We start from the raw sequence: 19,350 nt of genomic DNA, 5'->3' as shown, positions 1-19,350 counted from the left end.
CCATGGCCGAGCTATGGGAGGGAGTGGGAGATGGGAAAAGAAGACTCAAGTAGGTGTCACTTTGTCTTATGAATGTACATGTCCTTTGAGATGCTTGGCAGGAACTGAAGCTGCATTTCCATGTGTTTTGCTGATGGACTGATGTTTTCTCTGGATGTAGCACCAATGGAGACTGGCCACAGGTGACCTGGTTAGGTGATTATGCTGTCATTTGGGCACTGCCTGCCCTGGGGTTAGGAGCTACCTTTACCTGTACTGTTTCTAGTTCGCAAAGTAACACAGCAAGGTCGGTGCTAGGAATGCCATTTTACTGATGAGAAAACTAAGCTTCAGAGAATTTAGGGACATTGAGGGGAGAGAGAGAGGAGGAGAAGGGGTGAATCTGGTCCTGACTCAGACCAGTAACCCTTGACCTCTAACCTCAGAGCTGTATCTTAGGATGGAGCCACCGTGCCCATTAAGCTCCATGTTGGGGGAGATGTAGGAGGCTCATTAGGCTGGAAAATGATTCTATCAGCTCCGCTCTATCTACGGGGTCAAAGGTGACCCAGGTCCAGGCCTCTGTAGCCTTCAGAGCCCGGATGACAGTGTGATTCGCTAACCTGGGAAAGCGGTCCTATGAAGCCTGAAATGGGAGAGAATGGCAGGGACGGGGGTCCTGGGGGATCTGCAGAGAAAGGGCCTGGGGCAGCTGGAGTACTGACCAGGAGGCCTTGTGGCCAAGGACAATCTCGACTGCACAGCTCACTGTCTCCCTGGGCTTCACCTGTTAGCACGTGGGGCCTCTTTGGTAAGGGGACAACCTTACAACTCAGAATAACTTTATTTGGGGGTAAAAGGTAGGGCTTGGTTCACCACAATACAGGAGGAACACCCAGGGCTTGGAGGTCAGGAAAGCTAGGTTCGAGGCCCCCAGATTTGGTGCTAGGGGGTGCCTTAATTTTGCTGTGTGCCTGAGTTTCTCCACTGATAAGTGGTGGATGCAAGAGCCATGTTGCTTGTGTCACATGTGCCACAGAAGTGACGGTGATTGGAGAGGTCGAGTCCACTGTTCACATGTGAGCTGGGTGAGGGTGGGATCACAGTAACTCTTTAGTGAGATGAAGCCTGTGAGGACCAGCCCATCACAGGTTCACCCTTGGCGCTGACAGCCCCATGAGGCGGGGCGTCCATGGTGAGATCTCTGCAGGGACAGGAAGGGGCCCAGGCATGGCTGGAATCTGTGGAAGGACAGAGCTGGAAGAGGGGTCCTGGCAGACAGGGCCTGCCACCCGTGTTTTTCAGGACCCTGTGGGAGAAAGAATTCTCCCCTCCTTTATTTTCTTTTTCACATCTTTATTGGAGTATAAATGCTTTGCAATGTTGTGTTAGTTTCTGCTGTACAACAAAGTGAATCAGCTACATGTATACATACATCCCCATATCCCCTCCCTCTTGAGTCTCCCTCCAACCCTCCCTATCCCACCCCTCTAGGTCGCCACAAATATCAAGTTGATCTTCTTGTGCTGTACAGCTGCTTCCCACTAGCTATCTAGTTTACATTTGGTAGTGTATATATGTCAATGCTACTCTCTCACTTCATCCCAGCTTCCTCTTCCCCCATTGTGCCCTCAAGTCCGTTCTCTATGTCTGCGTCTTTATTCCTGCCCTGCCACTAGGTTCATCAGTACCGCTTTTTAAAATTCCATGTATATGCGTTAGCATATGGTATTTGTTTTTCTCTTTCTGACTTACTTCACTCTGTATGACAGAAATGGACCTGGGCCCTATGGTCCTTGCCTGCCATGTCCTCAGCCTGCCTTTTGTCTGTGGAAAAACTTTAGCCAAAGAATAAGTTTAATCAGAGAAGTGAGAAACAGAGGAAAACGTCAAAGGAGACGAAATAATAATAGTTTACTCATTAAGCATAGACAGGGACCTTTAGTTCCCCTCAAGGGCTACGGATAATATTCTGAGCCGTAACCTGTGAGCTGTCTTATAGATACTGAAGCCCCCCCACCAGGTGGGAGAAGTTAACTACATGATGACCAGGCTGTAGCCGTGACATAAGCTACCACAATTCCGAGAACCGGCCTCAAAGAAATGGGAGCAAACCGTACCTGGAACTGAAGATTAACTGTACCTAAAACAATCAAGATGACACTGGTCAGACCACTGATGACCAATTTCAAGATGACTGTCAGAGCTGACTGTACTGTTTCTACGTGTAGCCCCCTCCCTCTGTCTGTAAAAGCTCTTGCCCCCTGATTGTCAGGGCGGGGAGTTGGCCTTTGGACAGGCGTCTGCCCTTGTCCCTGCTTGCCAGCATCCCAAACAAAGCTAACTTTCCTTCCACCAACCTGACCTCTTTATTGGCTTTCGAGCGGCGAGCAGCTGGACCCCACTTTCGGTTACACTTCCGTCAACCAACCTGGAGCCTAGCAATGAACACTTCTGCCTCAGAACAACCCTATGTAGAGGGTACTGTTTCATTTCATTTATTTATTTATCTTTGGCTGCGCTGGGTCTTAGGTGCGGCCCATGGGATCTAGTTCCCTGAGCAGGGATCGATCCCAGGCTCCCTGCATTGGGAATGCGGAATCTTAACCACTGGACCACCAGGGAAGTCCCTAGGGTACGGTTTTAATCCCCACTTTACAGATGCAGAAACCAGAGCAGTTAAGTGACCTTCCCACCGTCACAGAGCATATAAACGGTGGAGTAATGACTCAGTCTCGGATGGTCCAGGGCTTGTACTGTGCTATCCTGTCAGGAACTAATCCTGAATCCTTTATGCTTCAGAGCACGACTCCTCAGCAAAAGGGACCTCATTTGCCCCACATGCCAAGGTCCCCTCCCCATTCCCCAAACAGAAGACCTAGATTTGAGTCCCCCCTGGCAGCTGCTCCCTGCTTATGTTCTTGGGCAAGTTAGCTCATCTGTAGAATGGGTGGACACACATTTGTTGAGAATCTCTTATGTGCCACATTATTTTTTTTTTTCGCCACACCACATGGCTTGCAGGATCTCAGTCCCCCGACTAGGGATCAAACCCGGACCCCGGCAGTGAAAGCACTGAGTCCTAACCACTGGACAGCCAGGGAATTCCCTCATGTGCCACATTTAATTTAAACCTCACTGCAACCTGAGATTGGCATTATTTCCTCCAATTAACAGCTGGGGAAGTTGAGGCACAGAGGGGTGAAGCAAAGTCCCCAAGGAGCCGATATGAAGCTTAGTCTATCTTATGCTCTTTCCACTTCCCCTCATTTCTCAAGTTGTAATCCATAAAGCCTCAATTCCTGGGGGGGTTCATAAGTGTTAATGTGAAAAAAAAATTCCGTGATCAACTCTGTTTAGGGAAGGCTCTTTTCAAAAAGTTAAAGAGGTTATTTGCTGCAGGACTTTTCAGAGCCTTTATTATGCTGGTGTGCCTTGAGGAGTTCCAAGAGAAGAGCAGAGTTAGTATTAACTTCTTTGCTGTGAAAAAGTTAGTTGGGGAGAATCTTGTGGGAGAAGCATTCCTTGGAGCTCACTTTGGGAAAAGCTGTACCTCACCCCACTGCTTCCCTGATAACAATAGTGGTGACAGTAGCAATAACAGTAACACGGTGAAAGAGATCATCGTGATCATGTTAGTTTTGCAACAATTGCAATGATATTTTTCTGTGCATGATTTTTTTGTTTTTGGCTTAGCCTTGCAGCACGTGGGTCTTAGTTCCCTGACCAGGGATCGAACCCGGGCCCCCTGCAGTACAGGCGCAGAGTCTGAACCACTGGACCATCAGGGAAGTCCCTGTGCACGATTTTTTGGAGACCTTTTCTGCATTCCCCCACCCCCAACCCACTGCTGATTTAAGCGCCCTGATCCCTTCCTTGAGCTCAGGGCACTTCCAGCCCACAGGGGCTCACTGTTCCTGTGCCTGGGTCTCTTTTCTCCTTACCTCCAAGCCTTTGCCTGGTGGTGCCCCTCAGGTTGCCCTCCCCTTCCTCCCGCTCCTTGCCTTGCTCAGGAGGAAAGTGAAGGAGGCTCGGAAAGGGGAAGCGATGTGTCCGGGGCATGTGGTGAGATGGGCACCCCGCATCTCCTGCCCCTCTTCCACAGCCCACCTGCACGGGACACCCCTCTTCTGAGAAGCATCCCTGATGGACTCATCCCAGGGCCAACCACGAGCTATTCTGGTTCTCTCTCAGTCCTTTCATACTTGGTCTATATTATGCACTGCAAAACGAAGTCAGGGCTGTCTTTGGTGTACCATATTTATTTTAAAAAACAGGTTTGTTTAAAGTACAATTTATAAGCCATAAAATTTACCCATTATCATATTCATTTTAAAATTATTTATTATAATTTTATTTTTTTTACATAGAGAAAAGAGCACAAATCAGTACAGGGAGTGATGAATTTTTACAAAGTAAAAACCCCTGTGTAATCAGCACTCATCTCCGAAGCAGAACATATCCCGCCCCGCAGAACCTCCCTGGTACATCCTCCCCGTCACCCCAAGGTTAACACTCCTGACTTCCAATCCCACAGAGAGTTGTTTAAAAAATAAACTAACCAATCTATCCCTTTCCTTTTTCCTTTTTCTTCTTCCCTCCTCCCTCCCTCCCTCCCTCCCTCCCTTCCTTTCCTCCTTCTCTCCCTCCCTCTCCCCTTCCTTCATCCCCTCACTCCCTCCTTCCTTTCTTACTGGTTCCACTCCCATATCGTTTATTTGAGGTTTATAGTAAGAGGTGCAACAAGAGAGAAGGTAAATGTCTTAACACAGTGCCTTGGGGGACAGTGTGAGGTGAGGGTCAAGTTGCTGAAAGACCTGACTCCAGACTGGCCACTGCCAGCTGTGAAGCCTGGGGCTTGTGACAGAACCTCACTGTGCCTCAGTTTCCTTATCTGTGGAGTGATAATTCGACTGACTCCAAAGGGTGTTGGGAAGACTAAATAAGGTATTTTCACCTTATACCTGCAAAGTGTTTAAGTGCACCTGTACCAGGAAGCCTGGGTAAAGGTCTGCCACATAACTACGTTTCTTCAAGACGGGACTTGTGGACAGGAGATGAGAATCACTGCCATTTGTTGAGGACCTACTGTGTGTCAGGGCTTTGCCTCTCATCTGCATGGCTGCCCTGCTAGGAGAGATTATTATCTCCATTTTATAGACGAGGAAATGAGGCCTGGAGAGGTAAATCCTGAAGACATAAGTTGGTAAGTGTTGCACCTGGAGCTGAAACCCAAGGAGAGTGTGGCTTGAATGTCCACGTTCCCAGCCAGGGGGCCAGCCTTGTCCTAATGTCTCCCAGCTGTGAGCTGAGCACCGTCCTCTGTGGGGGATGTCCTTTGCTATAGTCCTGTCCTCCCAGGGACTCAGTGCTGCCCCCCTTGATGAGCTGGGGAAATCCTCCTGGGGCAGGGGTGGGGCTCTGGGGAGGGGATGAGTTGCCCAGGGCAGAGCATGGAGGGGACCACCTGGCGGTAGAGGGTTCAGACCGCCCTGAGTGTGCGCAGTGCCTGGGCTTCCTGGAAGCACGACCTTCAGCCCGGGGAAGCTCTGGGGCCCTAGGCAGGGGTGGCCACTGGGGCGTTGGAGAAGAACAGCCTGCACCCTGCAGAGTCTCCTTGTAGGGCCCTCATGGGGTGGGGTCGGAGGGCACAGAGCAGGGCCAGGCAGGTCAAGCATGGGGGTGTTGGTGACTCCTTCAGCTGGGGCAGGACTGGGGTGGTGCGATTTGTCCCCCGTCCCTGCTGAGCGCTCAGTAAACAGCAGGTCATAGATGGGGCAGATTCCTGCTGTGTCCCCTCCAACAGAGGGAGGGCTCAGCAAGCAGAGACTGTGTCCTCTCCATCAGACTAGCTCCCCAGGCCAGTTCTGGGGCCCTGAGGCCTCCTTCCTGCCCATCTCCTAGAACCAATGCCTCGTGGTGTGGCCTCGGGGTGGAGGGCAATAAGGGTACCCACCCCACCCCCCGCTGGTGCCTCGGGCAGCCCCTCACATCTCCGTGAGCCTGGGGGGAGCGCTGACATCACCTGCCCTCTGGCTGGCCTCAACTGTCCCTACCCTGACCTCTGGGCTCCTTGGGGCCAGCCCGGACATCTGTATCCATCTTGACCCAAACTCCGGAGATTCTGACAAATTTCCTTTCATTGCTTGCAGCCATGTTATTTAAAGTAATTAACCTTAATTTATAAATTTTTATATCAAACTGCCTTTTAACTTTTAGAACTGCGGCAGCAGCTTATCCCTGGGCTGCTAATAGTTCTACATTTAATCAAAATTCATCCATCAGGTTCCAGTGTTAAATCATCTTTTAATTGGGAGTTACATTCTGGTTAATAGTTTTATAATTCGCCTCCTCTAATAGTTTTTACCACAGGGATCTCTACTCCATTTTTCCTCACTCTATTATTGAGGGCGTGCGGTTCTGCGGGGACGGCTTCGCTGGGCCCCGCCTCTCTGGCCTCTGCTGGTCGTCGCCTCTTTTGTTCTTGGTGGTCTCATTAATTCCCGAGAAGAGTTCTCTCTCCTGCTCATTACTAGGGCAGAACTACTCTGCTCGTTTCCACAACCTTCAGAGCTGTGTCCAGTACCTGCTTCTCTCTAAGAAGAAGCCAGAGCAATAGGAAGGGAGAGAGAGAGAGAGATGGAGATGGAGAGATGGAGGGAAACACAGAGAGTGTGGAGAGGAAGGAAGGTTCTGGAGGCCTGCAGGTCCGGCCCACAGCGGACGGGCAGCGGACTGGGCGAGAGAAGCAGAGGAGTTTGGAGATGGATGCAGCCCCAGAACTGGCTCTTTCCTGACTCCTGGCCACCACCAACCAGCCATGCCCCTTCCACTCGGGAGATAAAGATGCAGGAAGGAGAGTGGCCCCGTCCGAGACCCAGAGTGGCCAGGCCTGGAGCATTCCTGGAGGTGGGCAGGGAAGTCCAGGCCACGTCGCATTCACTCAGGACGGCTCCATCAAAATCGTCCCAGAGGGCTTCCCTGGTGGCGCAGTGGTTGAGAGTCCGCCTGCCGATGCAGGGGACACGGGCTCGTGCCCCGGTCCGGGAAGATCCCACATGCCGCGGAGCGGCTGGGCCTGTGAGCCATGGCCGCTGAGCCTGCGCGTCCGGAGCCTGTGCTCCGCAATGGGAGAGGCCACAACAGTGAGTGGCCCCCGTACCGCAAAAAAAAAAAAAAAAAAAATCGTCCCAGAGGAGCCAGCGGGCCTCCTGATGGGCAGGAGGGGGAGGGCGTAGAGACCGCAGGATCAGAAAGGGGAGAGAGGCCAGAGAGAGACAGGGCAGTGGCGGAGAGTTAAGAGCAAGAAAAGAAAGGAGAGTGAAGAGAAAGGGGAGAAAAAGGGCAAGAAAGGAAGGCAGACGGACAGCGGAGGGGTAGAGAGGACGGGTCCCTCTTGTCGGGAGCCCTGGTCGGTGAGCAGACAAGCCTGTGTGGGCACACACACACACGTGTGCACACACATGCTCACACGAACCCACACGCTCGCACAGGCCTGAAACCAGGCCTAGAGGCGCCTCGTGCAGGGCTGATGCTGGGCTGGGGGCCAGGCTCAGAGCCTGTGGGTGGGCATCTCCGAGAAGGCAGCCAGGGGAGGTGGGCTGGCAAGGGTGAGGGAGGGGCTGGGGACCCAGGGCATGGGCTGAGACTGCAGATGTGGGCTTCCATGGGGAAGCAGCACTTGGGGGCTGTCTCAACCCTGAAGTCATGTCCTGCTGAGCCTCCCTCCTCAACCCCCTCCAGTTGGTGACTTTTCATCTCAGTGGGTCTCAGCCCTGACTGCACGTTAGAGTCACCTGGGGAATGTTTAAAATCCCAAGGCTCTGGCCCACCTCACACACTGTGGTGGTTTTAAAATATATCTACAAATTCTTTGATGGTTCTGCTTCCAAAGATGGAGTCAAATGCCCTTCCCCTAGAACGGGGGTCCCTTCTAACCTACAAACAAAACAAGCAGAGTGACAATGTGTGATTTATGATGTTAGGGCATAAAAGGCACTGCGGTTTCCTTTTTGCACTCCCGTGGATCACATGGCCAGCTGCCATGTCACAAGGACACTTAAGCAGCCCTACAGAGAGGCCCATGTGACGAGAAGCTGAGGCCTCCTGCCAATAGCCATGCGAAGGAGGCGTCTCAGCAGTGGAGACTCCAGCCCCAGTCAAGCCTTCTGATGACGCAGCCCTGAGAGCCACCTGAACTACAGCCTCATAAGAGATCCTGAGTCAGGACCACCTGGCTAAGTTGCTCCTAGATTCCTGACTCTCAGAAACCTGGTGAGAAAAGAAATGTTGTTTTAAGGTGCTACATGTTGGGGGGTAATTTGTGATGCAGCAACAGATAACTAATACACATTCATTCCATCGGCATCCCTGGGGGTGGGGCTGGACACAGGCATGTTTCAAAGCTCCCCAGGTGACACCAGTGTGCATCCAGGGTCGAGGACCCCTGCCCTAAGGCCTTTGTGTGCTTGTGAGAGGATGTGTGCCTGTGACCTGGGTATGTGCACACGTCATGTGCATGTATATGGCGGGGGTGGGGGCACCATGACACATGCATTTGCCAGGATGTGTAAGTACAAGCGTCCCCTTGTGTGCATCCCTCTCGGAGTGGGTCAGTACATTTGGCACAGGTACCTGTGTCAGGGCCCGGCTCAGGAAGGTCTGGAGCATGGAAGGAGCCTTGGAGGTTTTGTGGCCAGACCCACATGGGTCATCCACCACTTCCTTTCTGTGAGCCCTCTCTGAGCCTCAGTTTCCTCATTTGTGAAATGGGGACACGCAGATCACCATTCTGCCCAGTCCTTCGAGGAGGTGCTATTTGAGCTGGCTGCGTACCTCCTGACCTGGTTTTGGCAATAGTTTGGTAGCACCGGGTCTTTTGCTGTAATGGCTCTTGGTGTAATGAGATCTGACGTGTAGCAGTGTAGACATGAAAACAATCAAGCGTGTGGCCCCCTCTGCAGGACGTGACCTGAAGGAGGGTCTGCGCTGGGGGACATCCCTGGGGATGGGGGTGGGGAGGGGGACAATATTAGTCATGCCTGGGTTAGGCTTTGGGGTTTGAGGCCCATAATAGTCTTCCTCTCTCAATGCCAAGCAGTTCAGATGGGCAGGATGAGAAGCGAGGTAGGCTGGTGGTTCCGGCTGAGTCGACACCCCTCTCGTCTGCGAGTCCCTGCTGAGCCTCTTATCCTTGCTTGGCCTCGGTTTCCTCATCTATGAAGCGGAACAGCAAACCATCTCCCATCTGTGCATGTGATATACTGCGTCTCCCCACCAGAGCCCCTGGCTGGGAGGTTGGGAGAGGGGGGATTCTGGGTGGGGGAAGCTCCCCTGGGCCTCTAGTCACCTGCAGACAGAACTGATTCCCAACCCTGGCTCTTCCTTACTGTTTGACCTTAGGGAAGCCACCGCCCCTCTCTGGGCCTTGGCCATCATCGGTAGGTAACAACGCCTGCCTCGTGCGGGTATGGAGACAATGGACAAAGACGCTGCGTGGGGTGTGCCCTGCATGGTATGCAGCATCCAATAGAGGGCAAACTCGCTTGTCACAAGCTCCAGCCAAACTTTTTCAGGTGTAACGAGAAAACAACCGGATGTCTTCTATGGAAAGTGGCTTCTCATTTCCATGAGGAGGAGGGAGAAATGGGGGAGGGGGAGAGGAAAGCAGCATTTGTTGTGAGCCCACCAGGTGCCCCAGGGGCTCGGTGCTCAGACTGCCGGCCCGTTGTGGCATCTTAACCTGGCGACGTTAAGGACAACTGATCCCACTTTACAGACAAGAAACTGAGGCTCAGGAAGTTCAAGGAATGTCCTTGCTCAGTGTCATATGGCTAAGGGGTGCAGAACCGGGCTGGAGCCCAGGTCCAGTGGCTGCAAAACCTGGGCTTTTCTGTGGGCACCTGAGGGCTGGGAGATGTCCAGGCCGTGGGCCCCACCTGCTTCCAGTGGGAGCCGTTGACCTCATTCCTTGTTCCCTCCAGAGGCTGTCACCAGGTTAGGGGTGGGTGGGTGGAAATGATGGTGGGAAGGTCAGTGAGAGGTGCTCAGGACCGCCCTGAAGCTTGAAGGATTTAGGTTAGACTTGTGGGAAGAGTGCAGATCCTGAGTGCCCAGGGTGGCAGATGCAGGGAGCCTGTGGGGACCTCCTCCCTGGGGTGCCTAGGCTCCCCTCACATGCAGCCAGTCTGAGCTTGGGAAGGGGGGCAAAGAGGAAGGGGCAGGGGGATTGTCAGGTTGACCTCTGCAAGGACGCACCAGCCTGTGTTTCCGTGGATGGGCCACTGCTGAGTCTGCTGGTGCAACTAGTTGGTCAAGTTCACAGGCTCCAGATATGAGCTTATATTCCAGCCCTCAGCACTTGTGAGCAGAGTGATCCTGGACAAACCACCTAACTCCCTGTGCCTCAGTTTCCTTATCTATAAAATGGGGAGAACAACCTGTGTCACGTGTGACCATTAAATGAGATAAACTCTGCACAGCGTGTAGCCAGCTGCTGGGCGCATAGAAATCACGTGGTGTGTGGTAATGACTGTTATCCGTTGACTGAGAAGGCGTGGGGGAAGCAGCACACTCCCTGAGTCTGCAGTCCTGCCTGGGTCGTGCTGAGTGGTCTGAATCCTACTTCTCCCTTTCTGTAAGATCTTGAAAAAAGTCCACCAAATCTCTCTGGGCCTCAGTTTCTTTAACTGCCAGTTGGGAACCAAGTTCCTGACCTTCTCTGGGGACGGAGAGACATCAGTGGCTAGAAGTGTGCTGTAGATGCTCTGGGTGTGAGCAGACAGAGCCCGTCCCTCATCTGATTCACGTGGGCCCCTTACAATAATTTTTGTCCTCACTCCCCCGTAACAAATTGAAAAAATATTTACTGAAACCCTCTCTGTGCCAGGCACTCTGCCTCTGCCACCAGAGTTACCACGAGTACTTGCTGGGTGCCAGCTCCATGTTCTAAACACCACACAGCCATCTGTAACCTGTGGGCGTGGGAGACGGTCGCTCCCACTGTGCAGATGGGGACGATGCAGTTTGAGCTCTTAGGGAAACTGCTGAGGGTCACAGGAAGACAGTCACCCAGCCGTGATTCGAACCCACCTTTTTCTGCCTCCAAAGGCCCATCTCCCACTCCCTCCATCCTATCACTTCCTGTGGAACCCACAGGTACTCCTGGGAGCTCAGGATTCTTGTGGTTTCTGTAAATGAGCCGTGGAGATTCCCAGAGGCTAAATACCTGTCCAATGCCCTTCCACGGGCAGGTGGCCAAGTTTACCCCCAAACTCAGGTTCCTCTGACCCTGGAGCCCTGTTCCCTCTTGCCCCAATGACTCCTCCCCACTGTGGGACACAGATTCCTTTTAGTCCTAGTCTCTGTTTTCCTGTTTTCTTTGTGACTTTGGGTCCCCGAAACAAGCCTCTGATCTCCAGCGACTCTGCTCGTTGGGGAACTTTGTAACTTACAGGGTCACCTGGGGAAGAGCTCCGTGCGTTGACACCCGAGGATTGTTCAAGAAGGCGTCGCAGTCCCCACAGCACATTAGCCAACCCTGGCCCTTAGTGTTGATAGGAAAACTCTCACTGAGCCCATTTCACAGATGAAACAGCTGATGCTCAGAGAGCCTGAGTGGGACCTGGCCATCAAGGCGTTGGAGCAGCTGAGACTCTGGTCTCTGGCAGAATGAGAGGTGAGTGCAGGGGCAGAGAAACAGGGAGAGGGAGTGGGCGGAGGCAGCAAAGCTCCAAGCAGAGCTGGCCCCTTGGGCTGAGGAGCCCGTGTGTGTTTGTGGGGGTCTGAAGAAGGGGACGGAGGGATTAGTGCCTCTAGTGCCCTCAGCAGCTGGAGCCAGGCTGGCGTTCACGCCGCAGTGCAGGTGGGCGGGTGGATGTCCAGCTCTGGGCCTGGGTTGGCCACTGATCAGCCCCCTGGCCCTCTTTGCTACCTTCCCAGGAGGATTGTCACTGAGCCCAGGGGTGATGGACCAGTTGAGGGGGCAAAGAGGGGGGACCTGGCAGCAGAAAGGGGAGCAGGGCGGAGAGGTTATTCCTTGCAGTCTCAGGGCTTTTAGCACTGCCAGTTGGGGTGGGGGAGGTGTTAGAACCCCTCCGGCCTTACAGAATGAAGTGTTTATTTTCCCCAGGGGCCGAAGTCAGTGATGGAGGGAAGGAGTAGAGGAGAAGAGGCAGAAGGATTGAAAACTCACCGAGAAACAGAGGCCGGGAGACAGAAGCAGGGAGAGAAGGAGAAAGACCAGGGAGAGACAACAGCAGCCTGACCCGAAGCTGTAGGTCCCAATCAAACAGGGAGGCAAAGCTTGCATCCCTGGAGCAGTGGCCAGGCCCCAGGTTCTCCGTTTCCATGGGGAAGAATTTGGACTCAGCTGCACAGGGAGAAACCCAGCTTCCCCTTTTGGTGATGGAGGGGGGTCAGGCAGGGCTTCTCCAGGCCAGGGTCCCCCCACTTCTCCCACCCAGATCCAGCCTCTCTCTCCCCACCCAGGCTCTCCCACCCTCTGGCTCCCAACCGGGGAGAAGCTGCTTGTTCCTAAGACACGATTCCCAAGGCCGTGCGCTGCCAGGCTACAGCCTTAGGAGGAATCACCTTTCTGTCTCACAGGTGGGGAACCGGGGCCCTGGCAGGAGCTCTGCTCAGATTTGCGTAGATGAAGCTGGACCGCAGCGTAGAGTAATGACGCAGCCCCGGGCCCACTGATGCCGAGTTCCGGCTGGGCTTTCGTTTTTCGATTATCCTGGGAAAAGGGGGCACGGATTCAGGCCCCCTTTCATCCCCAACACCACACAAGTGACTTTCTGGTGGGGAAGTGAGTGAGGCTGAGAGGCACAGGGGTGTAGGGGAAGGGCAGGAAGCCTTTATCAGAGGTCTCCTGGGAGCGGGCGTTTTATATCCCTGCCCTTTTGACCATCACCATCTGTGGGGCAGAAATTATTACTCTCATTTTACACGTGAGGAATGCTGGACTCAGAAAGGTTAATTAAATTGCCCAAGGTCATTCAGCCAGTGATGACGGCAATCGGGATTCGAATCCAAGTCTGGTCCCAAAGTCTGGCTTTTTCCATGCTGCTGTGTGCATGGGGATAGGACTGGGCCTGGAGAGAGGGACACAGGCCAGGCATTGGTGGGGGGAGGGGGCTGGGTGCGGCGGTGCAGGGCGTGTCCTCAGACCTGGAAAACCTCGGCTAGAACCCTGGATTTGTCACTCTTCACCCAGGCGAGGTTGGGCAAGTCCCTTCTCCTCTCTGAGCCATACGTGGATGGAGTGGCTGTGAGGTGCCTTCTCCCGGGTGTTTGGTGAGTGAGTGAATGAAAGGCAAGTGAAGGCGTGAGGAGGAAGGCCACTTATTTTAACTTGGGTCTAAGGCTGGAGCGCCATCTTTGACTGGGGACAGAGTCCCTGCAGGCGCCCAGCCCCCGAATCTCCGCCCCTCTCAGTCCTAAATGAGGACCTAAATGAGGTCCCCCAGCCTTCCCCTTGCACTACCCAGAGTCAGGAGATCCAGCTGATATGTGGTGAATGGCAGTGCACGTCCTGGTGGCCCTGATTCTGGTGGCTCCCTGTCACGCTGTGGTATCCCCTCCCCTGTGAAGTCACCCTGAGGTCTCTCTTTCTGGGCTAGGTTAGTTGCTCTTAATTAAACCAGTTGTTGGACTGAATGCCCTCCCTATTAACATGTCTCCTAGACCTATTAATCCCCCACCAGTGGAGGAAGAGGATGGGAGGTGTGGGGGAGGGGAGGGCAGAGGGTCCTAAAAACCAAGCCAAGGGCTTCCCTGGTGGCGCAGTGGTTGAGAATCCTCCTGCCAATGCAGGGGACACGGGTTCAAGCCCTGGTCTGGGAAGATCCCACCCGCCACAGAGCAAGTAAGCCCGTGCATCACAACTACTGAGCCTGCGCTCTAGAGCCCGCGAGCCACAACGACTGAGCCCGTGTGCCACAACTACTGAAGCCTCCATGCCTAGAGCCTATGCTCCGCAACAAGAGAAGCCCGTGCACCGCAACAAAGAGTAGCCCCCACTCGCCACAACTAGAGAAAAGTCCGTGTGCAGCAACAAAGACCCAATGTAGCCAAAATAAATAAATAAATTAATTTAAAAAAACAAAAAAAAACAAGCCAAGCTGCCTTCTGGAAGAAAGAAGGCTCCTGAGAGACTCAAGCCCACCCCTTTTTCCCTCTTGGGAGGCTTGGAAACGTTCATTCCAGCCTCAGAATTCCTGGAAGCCGTCTGCATCTGCATCCCAAGAGGTTCAGCTGAGGACTTTTAGCCGCCATGACCCTTGGGACCACTTTCCCACTCAGCTTCCTTTGAGCCTCTGGGGCTGGGCTAGCGAGAGTGGAAGTGACTGCATGCGTTCGAGGTGGGGGTCAAGGGCTTACCTGTGAGGCCAGAAGGGAAGGCTGCGTGGGAGCAAGGCTTCCAGTTGCAGAGCCAGGGTTATCCCGGCCTTACCCATGCATGCCCGTCCCAGTTCTGTTCCCTCTGCAGATCCCTGGGGCCAGGTGGGGCTCCCCAAACACCTCATGTCTCTGCTCAGGCCTTCCTGGGGGTGGGTGGACCTGGAGGCATATATTAGGCCCATGCATGGATGCTCAGACTTCTGGTCGACCTCCCCCTCATGGCTTCTTCCTTTCTCCTTCCCTCCCAGCTGGCCCTGCCCTGCTCTGCCCCAGTGTCAGGGGCCAGCTGGGGCAGGGAGGGAGCCAGGGTGGGGCCAGCAGAAGGTGCATAAATCATTATTGGCGAAGACCTCAGCCCTGAGCCGCCGGGTGGAGGCTGCCGTTCAGAGTCAGGCCAGGGCATAAATCATAACTCTCCTACAATAGATCCTTCTGCAGCCGCCATCAGGAAAACTGTGTTGGTTTTATCGATTTTTTGACACGGGGGCCTAGGCAGCGGGCGGCTCCTGAATCATTATGAAATGAAACTGATTAGGAATTCATGGAATACTAAATAAACTTTACGAGCCCATTGTAAGTTTTTTGATGCATGGGGAGCGGAAAATGAAAACTAATGATATAAAAATTACACAGCGTGCTGAGTATTATTATACCGCTATTGATTTGTTTCAAACTGTACATCAGAATCGAAGAGGGCTGGGGCGGCTCCTGCAGCAATGCTGGGGACGTTTGGGCTCACCAGGGCTGGAAGGCTTTTTTTTTCCCTTCTGTTTTTATTTATTTATTTTTCTACCTCTTTCCTCCAGCCTCCCTGCTCTGTAATCTGACTCCTTTCTCCCCACCCCTGCTCCTGGAGGGAAGGCCCCAGGGGGCCACCTAGCCACCCATCCACAGGGCAGCCTCCTCTTCTGCTTGGAACCTGGACCCTGGCTCAACTTGAATTCCTGGCCTCCACTGGTCTTTCTCTCTGGAGTTGCATTTTCAGTCTGTGAGTTTCTCTTTTCCCTTCTGCCTTTCCCCTGATTTCTCTGGGAAAGGATAGTGTGCTTCAGGGAAAAGAGTTGAAGATCTGTTTCCTGTTAGCACCTTGCTGTGTGATCTTGGGTAGGTCACTGTGCCTCTCTGGGTATCAAAAAGATTGGACTCATTAGATCAGGGTTTCTCTAAGTATAGCCTGTTGACAGCCTGTATGTCATCTTGAGAGCTTGTCAAAATACTAATTTCCCAGGTCCTTCCTTAGATGAACTGGCTCTCTAAGAGTTCAGGAGAGGGATCAGGGAACCTGCATTTTACCCTTGTGACTCCCAGGCATGTTTGATGGCAACCACTGTGCTCCCTGATCCAAAGTGATGTGTCTGAGCCACTTATCCCATTTGGTTGTTAGAAGGGGCCTTAAAGCTGTGATGCTAACCTCTGTATTAGTCAGCTTTCGCTAGTTTGGGATGCAGTAACAAACAGTCCCCAAATCTCAGTGGCTTACAGCAACAATAGGTAATTTTTTGCTTATGGTACATGTCTGCTGTGGGTTGCTTGTGGCTCAGCTCTGTATATCTTCATTCTGGGTATCAGACTGAAAAAGCAGCCCTAACCAAAGACATGTTATTTCAGTGGCAGAGGGAAAAGAGCAAGAAAGATGGTGGAAACATTTGACACTCCTATATGTCACTTCTGCTCCCATTCCATTCACCAAAAAGAGTCATATCATCAAGTCTAGTGTCAATGGAGTGGAAAGTACACTTATTTCTCCCACAGGAGGATGGGCGTCAGGGGGGCGGCCCTGTAGCGATGGGTTGGGAGAGAAGGCAGCGGATACTGTGACGCCCTGAACCATACCCTCCTGGGCTTGATCTTTGGTCCAGGCTGCCCCAGGATTTGGGGTCCAGGATCTTGGCCCTGTGCTGTTAGGAATGGTGCTGCTTTACACAGGTGTGCCCCTTTTACACAATCATGCATCTCCATGACAGTGGTCCACTGACTTTTTCCTCCGCCTGCTCTGAGATCCTCACCTTCCCCTCAGGGGTCCTCACTGGGCAGGGCTTCGGCCCTTTGTCTTTAACGTCTTTGTTTCCTTCACTTCTGCCTTCCTGCCAGCAGGCCTATAAACACCCACTCTGGATCCTTAGTGGAACTGCTATAACAATTAGAATCCTTTTATAAAATTGTCCTTTATCCTCTAAATTCAGAGGATAAATTTAAATTCTGGGTCTTGGATTTTCTTAAGGTGGACACACTCAGTACTTTTCTTTTTAGCAAGTGTCTCACTTTTTCACAAGAGATAACTCATGAAAGATACCTCTTTTGCTGGTATTATTCTTATTATGTTCAACTTTATATTAGCCTGAGTCTCAGAAAGGTTGACCTCTTCCCCTGGACACATAGTGTGTCATTCCCAGAACCACATGACTGCCCAGCTCTGGGCATGACAGAGTACATCCTCAGGAAGTCCATTGATACTTGATGTCCAGGGATAACCTCGGGGGACCCACTGCATTAACTTGGGTCTGGGAGATGTCAGGCATGTCCATGGCATAAGGTTGGCCCTTGGGGACCTCAGTACTTCTTTGAGGACACAGAAACACACACACACACTCTCCCTCTCTCTCTCTCTCTCTCTATATATATACACACACACACACACACACACACACACACACTCTGCATATAGATGTTTTCAGAACTAGACAAATGTATCACACATTGCTCCAGAAAGCACAGAGGAATAAGAGTCTTAAGGTTTGAGTTTGAACCTCAATTCTGTCCCTAACTGGTTCTGTGGCTTTGAATAAGTAACTTAAAAAAACCCTCTGGGATTCAGTCTCCTCCACTACCAAAGATGGATTTGACTCCACTGTCCGAGACTCCTTCCAGAGGATGAGAGTGGGCAGAGGTTCACACGCAGGCACAATTCCCATGGGATGTTGTTGCCTACATCTGTCCCAATTCTTTTCAGCTTGGGGAAAGAGGCTGATAGAAACCTAAACTCAAATTGGCTTAAGGAAAAAGGAGGTTATTGACTATTAAAGAAGCCAAGGGAGTCTTCAGGCACTGTGTGACCTGGAACTTCAGACATTATCAAATATCTGTCTTCTTCTCTCAGTTCTTTTTGTCTTCTACATGTCTTTCTCAGGCAATGCTTTCTACTTATGGTGACAAAATGGCTGCCAGTAGCACTAGGCCCACCTTCTAATGGCTCAACAAAGCAAGCATCTTCTTTCCAATAGTAACAGTAAAATTCTCGAGACTGAATTTCATTGGCCCAGCTTAGGTCACATGCCCACTCATGAACCAGTCACTGTAGCTGGGGGCAGAGGGAGGATTTAGGCCTATAGGCATCCCTGGCTCTGCCCCTACAGAACTTTATGGACTCATAGTGGGAGAGGGATGCAGGCTCCCGAGAAAATTTGAGGTACAGTTTCAAAAGAGATCAATTCTGGATAGACAAACGCCACAGATGTCCCCTGAAGTCCCTGAGGTCAGGGACAGGAGCAGTGGGGAGGGTGAGGGCAGAATAGGTGAGGTTCTTCTGGCCCTAAGTCATGTCTAGAACTTTGGAGACAGCTGGGATAAAGCCCAAGGTGGGGGGTGAGGAGTCCTTCACATGTCAGGGGAGCTTGAAGATAGCAGTGTAGCACCGAGGCTGCCCCGGGGAAAGGGAAAGAGCACCCCATCTTCACCACCAGCATCCTCCTCTCTATGTAAGCCTGGTTGGTACGTCACGAGCAGTGCTGGGCTTTAAAATTACATACCTGGGTTCACATGCAGCTTTACCTCTTTTCAGCTGCGTGACTCAGAGCCAATCCCCTACTCTGAGAAGTGAGTTTCTGAGGATGGAGTGAGAAAATGTAAGTGCTGGCCCCAACCTGGCTCCCAGAAGCTGCTCAGGTAAGACTCGTTTGCTCTCTGGCCCTAGAAGCTGGCCTTGCACGCAGAGATCCTCCCAGGATCTGAACTGATATGTCTGCTGTGTCCTCCCCTCTGGTCTTTGACGGAGGGCAGGACATAGCACATGCGTGATTGTTCCCAGGTACCAGCTGTACCTGGCGTGCGGTCTACATCCACGAATGGCTGTGGGATGAATAACAGGGGCAGCTGATCGGTGACCCTCCACATGTGAGACCTGGATGCAGCTGGGCCCCTCAGCCTCTGCTCTGCCCCTGCGCTCACTCTGTAGCAGGCATCACATGTATATCCAATTCCCAAAGTGTAGGCGAGCAGAGTGGATTTTCCTGAAGTTTTCATGGGAAGACAGGAAGCAGATAACATCACACACCATACTCCAAACTCCATCACACATCACACCACGCCCTGGGCTTCTCTCTTCTCTCCTTCCAGACATTGCTCCTTCCTTCCTCTCCAATCTCAGTTTCTTAAAAAAACAAAAACAAAAAACAAGAAAACCCCACAAATGCCCAAATTCAAACTCTCATTTTGCATCCACACAGCAAAATAAAAGCCTGATAGGACACAGACCACCTGGCCCCATTCGACCTGCTTCTTCCCTTTCTTTGCACTGTGGCCAACCACCAGGCCTCTGTGCGCTGCATCTCACCAGCCCCTCAAGCGGCCCCCATGTTGATTCCCTGAGGCTCAGAGAGGCCACTGACTTGTCCCATGGCACCCATCCCCCATGCAGGGCTCCCCCAACTGCAGCTGCGTTGTTGGTGGTGCTGGGGTCTGGGCTTGGCTCCCTCGCTGTGCCCATTAGCCCCTGTGGGTGACAGATGTGGGGTGGGGCAGGATGGCTCCTGGCTGGCTGGCTCCCCGCTTGGAATTTGGGGCACTACCCACATTGAATTTAGATGTGGCTCTGAGCAGGCCGTTCATTCATTCCGGACCATATCGACTGCAGAACTGAGTGCTGCAAGTAAGAAGGAGTTTAGCTATTATTCCCCTACTGATGAGATTTAATGTTTGGTTTATTCCTGGCCCGCTCCCCCCGCCTCTCCTCATCTGTGTGACATTTGC

The 19,350-nt window shown here is 52.5% G+C and overlaps 2 long non-coding RNA genes and 1 other non-coding gene across 3 annotated transcripts in view; 2 read left to right on the top strand and 1 right to left on the bottom strand.

The window, feature by feature from the left end:
• The window catches only part of LOC132594280 (uncharacterized), a 231,542-nt gene that overhangs the window by 38,382 nt on the left and 173,810 nt on the right, over positions 1–19,350 (top strand). The window lies entirely within an intron of this gene.
• Positions 3,698–3,770, bottom strand: TRNAT-UGU (transfer RNA threonine (anticodon UGU)). The gene has a single exon. It is a non-coding gene; the product is annotated as a tRNA-Thr (tRNA).
• Positions 13,204–18,250, top strand: LOC132594281 (uncharacterized). The gene is made up of 3 exons (XR_009560466.1): positions 13,204–13,278; positions 15,192–15,373; positions 18,164–18,250. It is a non-coding gene; the product is annotated as an uncharacterized lncRNA (long non-coding RNA).

This window comes from Globicephala melas, chromosome 20, assembly GCF_963455315.2.
Source record: "Globicephala melas chromosome 20, mGloMel1.2, whole genome shotgun sequence".
NCBI lineage: Eukaryota > Metazoa > Chordata > Mammalia > Artiodactyla > Delphinidae > Globicephala > Globicephala melas.
The sequence above is the reverse complement of the archived record's forward strand: the minus strand, read 5'-3'. Positions and strand labels throughout refer to the sequence as shown.